The sequence below is a fragment of the Arachis ipaensis genome, chromosome B8 (assembly GCF_059453495.1).
Source record: "Arachis ipaensis isolate K30076 ecotype BB chromosome B8, ASM5945349v1, whole genome shotgun sequence".
Classification (NCBI taxonomy): Eukaryota; Viridiplantae; Streptophyta; class Magnoliopsida; order Fabales; family Fabaceae; genus Arachis; species Arachis ipaensis.
Genome location: NC_142443.1, coordinates 124,577,235 through 124,587,844, shown reverse-complemented (window position 1 = coordinate 124,587,844; position 10,610 = coordinate 124,577,235).

Here is a 10,610-nt window from a genome sequence, read left to right as displayed (position 1 = left end):
GAACCTAAATTAATACACTTGTCGAACCAGAATGTGCTTATGGCTAAACAGAAATATCTATTAATAAAAACTAAAACTCGTATAATCCTCTTTTAGATAATTCATATCTGGTGCATTGTAAAGACTGGAGCTTAACTGAATCGATGATCCAGCATCTAAAAGGTTCAACTACAAAAAAGATATAATTAATTGTATATTAGCAAAATGCACAACTGAATTTTTACCTAATCGAAAGCAAGTCAATTTTACCACGCTTGGAGCTGTCTTTTTCTTTTTCTTCATGGCATTTTAGATCTTTTTTTCCAAGTTTGATCCAAGTCTGTTCTTGGGCCGGCCTCTTGTTTTGATGCGTGGCGGGCTTTGAAGGTCGTTCACATTGCTCAACGTCGTTTCTTCGTGGGATAACAAACTTTTTCCTATAATTTTTTTACAGACTCCTTTTTGCATACCGAACCGAACACATGCTCATGGTGAAATAACTCTATAATACTTACCGAATCGAAAAGTTACTCACAATGAACGAAAGATAATCCATTATACAAAACCAAATTCGAAACAACTCTGTCTACAATTTAGATATTATCAATTCAATTCAATTCAGATTCAGATCACCTCAGTCCATTCAATTCAATTCAAATAAAATTAGCAATTGCATTCCGTTGAATTTGATTCAAAATTAAATAATCCAAACCTCATCAAATTGATGCATTTCAGAAGAATAATCCAAATCGCACTCATTCAACTGATTTGAAGTTGATTCATTCATTGTTTCAACTCAGAAGTCCAGATTGAAGAAGAAAACGAAGAAGAAGAAGAATGATGAAGCTAATTACGTCAAACTCAATCCAGATCTATAATGCAGAGAAGAAAAATGCGAACAGAGGAGAACAATGAATTTTATTAGGTTGAAGAAGAAGAAGAAGAAGAAGAAGAAGAAGAAGAAGAAGAAGAAGGAGAAGAAGAAGAAGAAGAAGAAGAAGAAAAAGAAGAAGAAGAGAACAAGGTTTACGTTGAGAAAGGTTTATCACGCAGCAGAAGGTTTACATTATATACGTTATATGAGACGCGTGTATAACAAACGACTGTGAGGTTGGGGAACGCGCGTGTGGAGAAAGTTACTTGGATAACATCCATGTATTTTTTACATGGATGTAGAGCTTTTCTCAAGTAATCGGTAGTTTCAGTGCAATAATATAGTGTGTGAAAACTAGATTTTCAAAACTAGTTTATAAAAATTAATTTTTAAAAGTTATAACATCTATATTTGGTAAATGAAATTAAAAATAATTTTTAACAAGTACAAACAACTATATTCGTATTTGGTAAAATAGCTTTTAAATTTTAAAAATACTATTAATATTATAGACATAAATATAAGCCTTAAATTTGAAAATTAATTAATATATGAGATTTTATTAGACTTTTTTTAATTTTGATAAGCACAAATTAATTTCAATTAGGATTACAAATAGGATAGAGATCTGTCCTCGTGGAGACTTCTAATCACCTAATTTTTCATTCCGCAATTACACACTTTTCTCTCCTAGGGGTTTCTCCACACTATGAGCAACTAAACCTCTATTGTTAAGGTTATGAGCTCTATTTACTTTGATGGATTAATAATTATTTGTTCTTCTACTCTTGATTAATGAATTGATTCGTGTTTAAGAATTGGTTTCGTTCTTCATCCTACGGATTAGTGATTATTGGAAAATAACTTTAATCTAATTTGAATTCTCTTGAATCTTGAAAAAGTTATATCATTAGAATTACAGCTTGAAACCACTTTCTCACAACTCCTTAATTATCTGGACTTAATGTGGTACATGACATATAACTGTATCATTTTTGGGTTCTTAGGATTTTGTGTGGCTTATAAATCAGAAATTGTACTTAACTTTCTAGTACAATTGATTAATCAAGGAATTGACAGTTGGTTGGATTAGAGGAGATTGAATTGCCTAGAAATAGGAATTCAAGCACCTAGGGTTTGCTATAAACTAAATCATTGCATGAGCAGGGTAGATGACATTAAATATTAATCCGGACATCTGAGCATCTCCAAAGCCTTAAGGGTTTGCTATAAACTAAATCATGCCAGTTCTCATTTCCTTTTTTTTCCATGTTTTTAGTTTGGGTATTGAGAGATTTTGATAATTTTGGTGGTTTAGATACAATCTAACATTGGATAATTGTTGGATTTTACCCCAATCATCAATGGCTAAGAAAAGAAACCATTAACCCTTTTGAATCTTCCAGTTTTATGAGGTTAGGGTTTTGAAATTTTGAATGTGTATGAAATTATATGGAATTAGATTGAATATATGTGAAGTTGAATTCAAATTGGTAAAATTGAAACAAAATTGTAATGATTGAAGATTAATGAATTGATTTGAAACCCTTGGAAGCTTGTCAAGTGGACTTCGTAGGCTTGGAAATTGTGAAAACGAGGTTGTGTGGTGTTTTATGGCTTGGGAGGAAATCAGCTAAGGTATGATTTTAGTTTCTTGTAGTTAATTTATAATGTTGCATAAAAACTTATGTTAGTTGCCTTAGGATAGGCTTGAATGTTTGAATGGTTAGATTTTTAGTGGAATAAATGTATGTATGTAATGAGTATGATGCTGGATGTGGTAGTGAAATGGTGGGATTTATTGCAAATATTGTGTATATATATATATATATATATATATAATGAATATGATGTGGAATTGATAATAAAGTATTAGTATTTTGGGTGACTAAATGATTGATAAGTAGTGAAATTGGTATTTGGTGAGTTATGATAACTAGAATGAGACATGCGCGATGCGCGGGCGGTAAATTAATGATAGTATATAATAAATATTAAAAATGGCTATGTTTTGTAGAATTAAATTAAATATGTGTAAACTAAAGTTAAATTTAAAAGGTGTTTTGTTTAAAATAATTTGTAGTACAAAAGATTTGGATGTTGGAGTTGTACAAAGTGATATTTTTATTTGGTAGTTTCATTTTTACATTTGTTTTGGTCGATGAATTTAGTCTCCTTATTGTGCTAGTCGTCCTTTTTCTGTCGTAGATTCTTGTGAAGGCATGTTCTTTATGAATTGTTGAGTTGTATGTATTTTCTATTGTGTTGTATCTGCTTTACTTGTTATATCTGTACTCTATCTGTGCTTTCTTTATTTGATTTGTATGTGTTTGTATCTGAGAGATACCTTAGTGGTGGAGGAGTGTTGAGGGTTGTTTTACTTTTGGCAATTTGAAGTCTTGAGGGAAATAGAAAGAGAAGAGTTATATTAGAACTAAAAATTCGTAGATAGAGTACCAAATTTCTAGTTCAGTATAACCTTTAAGTTAAAATCTGAGTGTCAGAGTTCTAGGAATGCTTCTGCCTTTTCCGGGACCTTAGTTATATATTATCTATGTGGACACCTTAATCATACTGAGAACTCCCGATTCTCATTCCATACATATTTTGCTATTTTTCAGATGTAGGTCGAGAGGCACCTCGCTGAGCATTCTGGAGATCTTTTGGAAGCGAAGAACTCTTTCAAGGCTTGGTGTTTTGTATTTTGTTTTTGTATATAGATGTATATATATTCTCTTTTTTTAGGGGTTTTAACTCCTACATGTTAAAACCCTTCAAAATACCCTAAACGATGTTTATGTTCTATTTGGGTATCAAAAATAAAACGACGACGTTTTACCCGTCCAGTGTGGCTTTCAATGTGGCCTCTGTCCAACCACGTCATCATTTTGTCACTGGAAAGTATCTCAGGGATGACCGTTGTTAAGTTGGGGGACAAATTTTGGACAATTTTAAGTTTAGGGATGATATTAAGACTCGACTGCAACTTCAGGGACTACTTTGAATATTAACTCAAGTTTTTCTTTGGTTTAATTACTCTGCAGGTCCCTATAGTTTCACCGAATTTTCAATTAGGTCCCTATACTTTTTTTCTTTTCAATTGGGTCCCTGTACCTTATTTTTTTTTTCAATTAAGTCCCTGTCGTCAGTGTACCGTTTGAGATAACAGAATATTCTTCATAAAAAAGGAATATTCTTGGCAATTAGCTGTAGAGGCTTGGTGAAGTAATCTGAATTTTTTCCTAATACCCAAATAACCCCTCACATTTCATTCCTAAGAAAAAAAGAAACCCTAAGTTTCTCCTATCTTCTCCGTCTCCTGCCTCCATCGACGGCGTGTGTGTCTGCCATCGACTGGGACAGACGGTTGCTGGTGTCCCCTCCGTTGCCTTCTCTCTGCGCTGGGCCCTTGTTCGTTGTTCTTCTCTGAGGTCTGCTCCACGATTTGTCCGGCCAAGGCGTCTTCCTTCCGTCGCGGTGAAAGCCCTCGCCTGGAGTCACCGTGCCGCACGTTGAATGATAAGGACTATGTTGTTGATGGCTGTAGGGAAGGTAACGGTGTTGAGATATGTTCGAATGATAAGGACTATGGCAACGTGCGGCACGGTGACTCCAGGCGAGGGCTTTCACCGCGACGGAAGGAAGACGCCTTGGCCGGACAAATCGTGGAGCAGACCTCAGAGAAGAACAACGAACAAGGGCCCAGCGCAGAGAGAAGGCAACGGAGGGGACACCAGCAACCGTCTGTCCCAGTCGATGGCAGACACACACGCCGTCGATGGAGGCAGGAGACGGAGAAGATAGGAGAAACTTAGGGTTTCTTTTTTTCTTAGGAATGAAATGTGAGGGGTTATTTGGGTATTAGGAAAAAATTCAGATTACTTCACCAAGCCTCTACAGCTAATTGCCAAGAATATTCCTTTTTTATGAAGAATATTCTGTTATCTCAAACGGTACACTGACGACAGGGACTTAATTGAAAAAAAAAATAAGGTACAGGGACCCAATTGAAAAGAAAAAAAGTATAAGGACCTAATTGAAAATTCGGTGAAACTATAGGGACCTGCAGAGTAATTAAACCTTTTTCTTTTGATTCTTGCGTGTTTTTGAGCTGAAAAACTCCTGCAAATATAAAAATATTATTTTAACTCTTAATATTTGATTAATTATTAATTATTATAAAAAGCATAAAAATTTAATTAAAACTTAAAAAATATAAATAAAAATAAATTCTAAAAATTATTTAAGATGACGTGTTATCACGCATTACCACCCCTTCTCGTAAAATTTATTTGGAGCAAGTGCTTATAATATTGCGTGACAAGAAGGGGGTATTCGAGTATGCTTGAGCTATGCTACGGGTCTACCATGCATTGCTTTGATTTTGTTGTCCGATTTTTAACGAATTTAATGAGTTAAATCTCAGAGTGATCTCTGAACTTGCACTCGAGCCTCAAAGTCGTCCCTAGATTTGCATTGGCCCCAATATTGTTCCCGAATTTAACAAAGGTGACTCACGGTCGTCCCTGAAGTATTTTTCGGGGAATATTCCCAAACAACGTGATGACGTGTATGGAGAGCCGCCACGTTGGAATGGTAACGGCTATCTGACGTGGCTGTTATCATTTTTTAACTCAATTTAGTCCCTACATTATTTTATAACCCTAATCCCCAATTTATTATTAGAAACCACTCTGTTTCTTCTTCTCTGCTCTCTTTCATCTTTTCAGCCATTGTTGAGCTGCCATTGTTGAGCGTGATTTGAGTGGGTCATGATGGGTAGAGGCAACAACCATGTTAGTAGCTCTAGTAACCGACGATCTGAGAGAAGATATGGGTGGAGAACCGTCAGAAGTAATGACGAACGCCTTCCAGATAGGAGTGGGTGTGGTAACCGACCCGTCCTCAAATGGTCAGGAACGGAGGCGAATCCAGGGAGACCATTTTATGGTTGTCCTAACTACAATGTAAGTGATTTTTATTTATGTATACAGCTAGCGTCGTTGCTCATTCAATTTGTAACATTTCTTCTCCATGGACATGAAATGTGGTTGCAAAGTGTTGGCAAGAGGTGGTGTGGTCTCTTTATGTGGGCTAACAAAGTTTTGGATGAAGAAGAAGTAAATGACAGAGATAATCGAGGCTTTGAACTAGAGGAGTGGAGGATGAAATTAGCTTGGAAGATTGGAAGCTTGGAGTTTGAAATTAAGGCTCTAAAACTAGCATTTTGTGTGTTGTTAGTTATTGTTTTGGTGGTAATTGTGATTGTTGTTTGTGTAGCATGGAAGTAGTGAAGGCCATTGTAAGACAAAAGTTGTGACTGTTGTACCCTGTGAACAAATGAAAAGAAGTGATAACACCATATTCTATTTTATTGTTGTTGTTGCTAATTATAATTTAGAAATTAAGAAATATGAAGCTAAGGGACAATAACAACTTTTTAAACATTCCATGATAATATGCAGCTTATACTAATTATTTTCAAATTTGTCTGTGTCAAACTAGACACCATCAAAAGGCAACACAGAGTATTTAACTTACAATCCAAAACACATACACCTGACACATGGATCTAAGAAAGCATAAAGTTCAATGTCTAAAACCAAAATGTCTCAACAGAAATAGCAAATGGTCATTTCTTGAATTTTCTTGGTGGTTTGAACCTCGGGGTTGGTATAAAATGCAGGACGTTACGCAACCTTGAAGCTATAGCCGCAGATGCACCAACTATTGGATCGATACGAGCAGTTGTTTGGGGGAGTGTTTGAAACTGGAACATTGGGTGGTGGAGAAGCATTTGAAACATTTGGTAGAGGAGCACCGGTTGCTGGTGGTGGGATTGAGGCTGGTTCAGATGGTGGAAGTTGTCTTCTTTTTTGTGGGAGTTTTGGTGGTCTTGCCTGGACTTGCAGGTCAGGTGTTGCAAAAATTCACAGCTGCATATTCTCTTTCCCAAGTCTACTGCCATGTTGGTTGGCCATCCATGGACCTCGAATTGTTCATAGTCTGCATCTCTGGACCACATTGGCACCCAATTCTTTGATTCATTCTTGATCTTTTCCAAGCGGCTGCGTTGAACAAGGGGGCAGTAAGCCAACATGGTTCTTTAATTTCATTTTGTTCCGGGCTATCGGGACCCAAAATGGTCCCTCACCTTACATAAGTGACATCAAAATAGTCCCTACACATACATAAGTGACATAAAATTAGTCCCTGCATATGTATAAGTGACAGCAAATTCATCCCCACGATTTATTAAGTTCTACTCCTATCCCATTCTATCAAGACAGGCAACAACAATGTGTGAAACAAACCAGTAGATATAAAAACAGAATCATGAAAGCAAAACATGGCTACAAAAAATACATCAACCTAAGGAGTTCAACCCTTACTAAAATATAATAAACAGTAAATAGCAAAGACATCGTTACCTTTTGCATGTCCGAAATGAAACACCACCCATTTTGAAAATAGGAAATGTGTTGTCATCCTCAACTTCAGCAAATTCATCCTCTGAGTTAGCTAGGGGGTGTCTTCATTTCTTCGGAATGCCAAGAATCTGCCAAAAACGAACAATAAAAAACGCAACAAGAAGATACAAAGAAAATCCTAACAAAAATTTTAGAAAAACAACATAAGAAACATGATGAACGAATGAATATATAACGACTTAACAATGTACAAAAAGCCATGATCAATAAAAACAAAGGAGTGGACGGTAGCTATTTTGTTTCTCCTTTCTATTTGGTTACCTCTAACAATCAAGATGCTTCCCGTCAGATCACTACGTGTGTGATAGAGACGAGATAATTAGAATATGCTTGCTTTCCTTGAGAGAGAAGGTCAACAATGGCAGAGAAGACGAAGGAGAGCAGAGAAGAAGAACAGAGTGGTTTCTAATAATAAATTAGGGATTAGGATTATAAAATAATTTAGGGACTAAATTGAGTTAAAAAATGATAACAGCCACGTCAGATAACCGTTACCATTTAAAGGTGGTGCCTCTCCATACACGTCATCACGCCGTTTGGGAATATTCTCCGGAAAATGCTTCAGGGACGACCGTGAGTCACCTTTGTTAAATTCGAGAACAATATTGGGGCCAATGCAAGTTTAGGGACGACTTTGAGGCTCGAGTGCAAGTTCAGGGACCACTCTGAGATTTAACTCGAATTTAATCAACCTTGACCAGATTTAACCAAATTTTTTCTTATATAGTTTAGGCGAATTCTCCCATGCCTTTAATTTGCTGCTGAAATTGCCGAAAAGTAACAAATGGGTCCCAGTAGTTAATTTATTGGGTTAACAGGATAGCGTCGTTAACACTGTAGCAAGTTATTATTATTTTTTAATTTAAAAGTAACTCCACTAAGGACTAGGATAGATAACAAATATAATATTTTATCATGATTCGTGGATTATGAAAGTTAAAAAAAATGTTATTAACAAAATCAATAAATTGAATTTTTAATAATAATTAAAATAAATAATAATAACATCAACAATAATGTTAATAATAAAATGTAGAGAAAATTATACTTTCTTTTTATGAGAAAACTAAAGTGACATTTCCTTTTCTTTTATTTGTAAAATATACACTTTCTTTTTTTATAATTTTTAATTTTTTTTAATTTATTTTAAATTTTTTGTGTTTAAATTATTTATTACAAAAATATCCTTTAACAAAAATTTTATTTTTTGTGATTAAATTTTGTTTACCAAAATACCGTTTAATAAATTATTTTTTACTAATTAAATTGTATTTTTACCAAAATATTCTTTTAAACATTTTTAATGATTAAATTAATTTTTTCTAAGATACCTTTCAATAATTTTTAATTATTAAATTATAATTTTGTCAAAATTTTTGTTAACAATTATTTTTGTATTTTACTATTAATTTTTTATATCAATGTATATTATTGTAACATTAAATTATAAAAATCTTACCACTGTTAATATGTATAACAATTAATATTAATAAATAATTTGTTTCATAGAATTATTAAAAATTATTAACAACTTTATCAATACTTAAAAACAAGTCGAGATGGATAAATTCAAAATTTTAAAAAATTAACATCTCATTCCTTCACATCTTTACAAAATAAGTTCCATAATAATTAAAAAATTATTGAAGGGTATCTTAGAAAAAAATAATTCAATCATTAATTTTTTTAAAAAAATATGTTAATAAAATACAATTTAGTCAATAGAAAGACAATTTATTAAAGAGTATTTTGGTAGACAAAATTTTATTACAAAAATAAAACTTTTGTTAAAAAATATTTTTGTAAAAAAAATAATTTTTTTTTAAAATGGATAAAATTAATGGTAGTTAACACAAAAAATTTTAAATGGATTAACGACGAGATTTTTTAAAAATTATAAGGAAAGAAAATGTATATTTTACAAATAGAGGAGAGGAGAATGTCATTTTAATATCTCTTAGAGAAGGAGAATACAATTTTCTCTAAAATGTATTATTAACAAGAACGGCAATATAAAATTTATTATAGTGTTTTTTTATTATTTTATAATAAAACTTATTGAAAGTTTGTTAAGGATAAAAATAAATTTTAAATATTATTTTTAGTAAATAAAAATTTATTGAAAATTAAAGTGTTGAATTTAAATATTCTTAAACATGTATTTGACGATTAGAAATTAATTAGTATTGTGAAGAAGGTATTATAAAAAAGTGAGACTTTAAAATAGCGTTTGAAAAAGAGACTGAAATTTAATTAAATGTATGTGTTGTATTTGGTGTAGGATGTACATGACTGAATTATATCTCAGTATTTTATTTGGTTCAAAATAAAAATAGAGATTGAAAATACATAAAATGACTAAGTTACCATAATTGTTTTAAATGAAAAAATAAAAAACAAAGAACCCTAACTTAGGGGTGAGAAACAAGCAAAAATTTGTCGGGTCGGCTCGCATAACTCGCCAAAAAGGTAGGCTGAGTTAAAAATTTGAGACCGCTATACTAAAAAAGGCCACCTAACCTACACCGCTTAATCCATGCGTTTTGGCGCGTTTTGGCCGGACGAGGTATGTTGACCTGGGCACCTGGCAGACTTTTAGCTTTAAGGTGATACTTGAATTTAGGGTGTTGTTTTTGTGCTTGTATTTGGAATGTTTATTCGTTTTACTTTAAGTTATAATTTGGACAATGCGGCACGCACCTGAGCGAGTTGCTGACTGCTTCTGTTTAATAGAGCTAGTAAGAACGAGGCGACAAAAGCAGTAACACAGGAATTACGAGGTTGTGGTGGTCCTGCAGGCGGCGACAAAGCCGAGGCTTTCATTAGGTTTTTTAATAGGTGTACAAATTCTTGTGTCTCTACTTTTTAAAGTATTAACAGAAATAAAATTTTGTGTCTTAAAATTAAAAATTTAATTCTAATTTTTGGCTACTAAATGCAATACTAAATTTTAATTTCCTAGAGTCAGGTAACAACTTATAAGTAATTGATTAGTGTTTCAAACTCTAATTCCATGTCTCAATTATTCTTATACTTCCAATTAGCATGAAATTCTCATTCTTTGTACGTGTTTATCCAAATTTTATCTTTGAAATTTATTTAATGACTATGAATAAGAATTTAATATGATTGACAATTAAAAAAAATATATTTAAAAAAAATAAATGACGAACAATTTTCTGAAATATTTTTAATGTGGTTTTTTGGAATAATCTTTTGATGTTAATCATAATAAAAATTGCATAATAATTATATAAATTATGTTA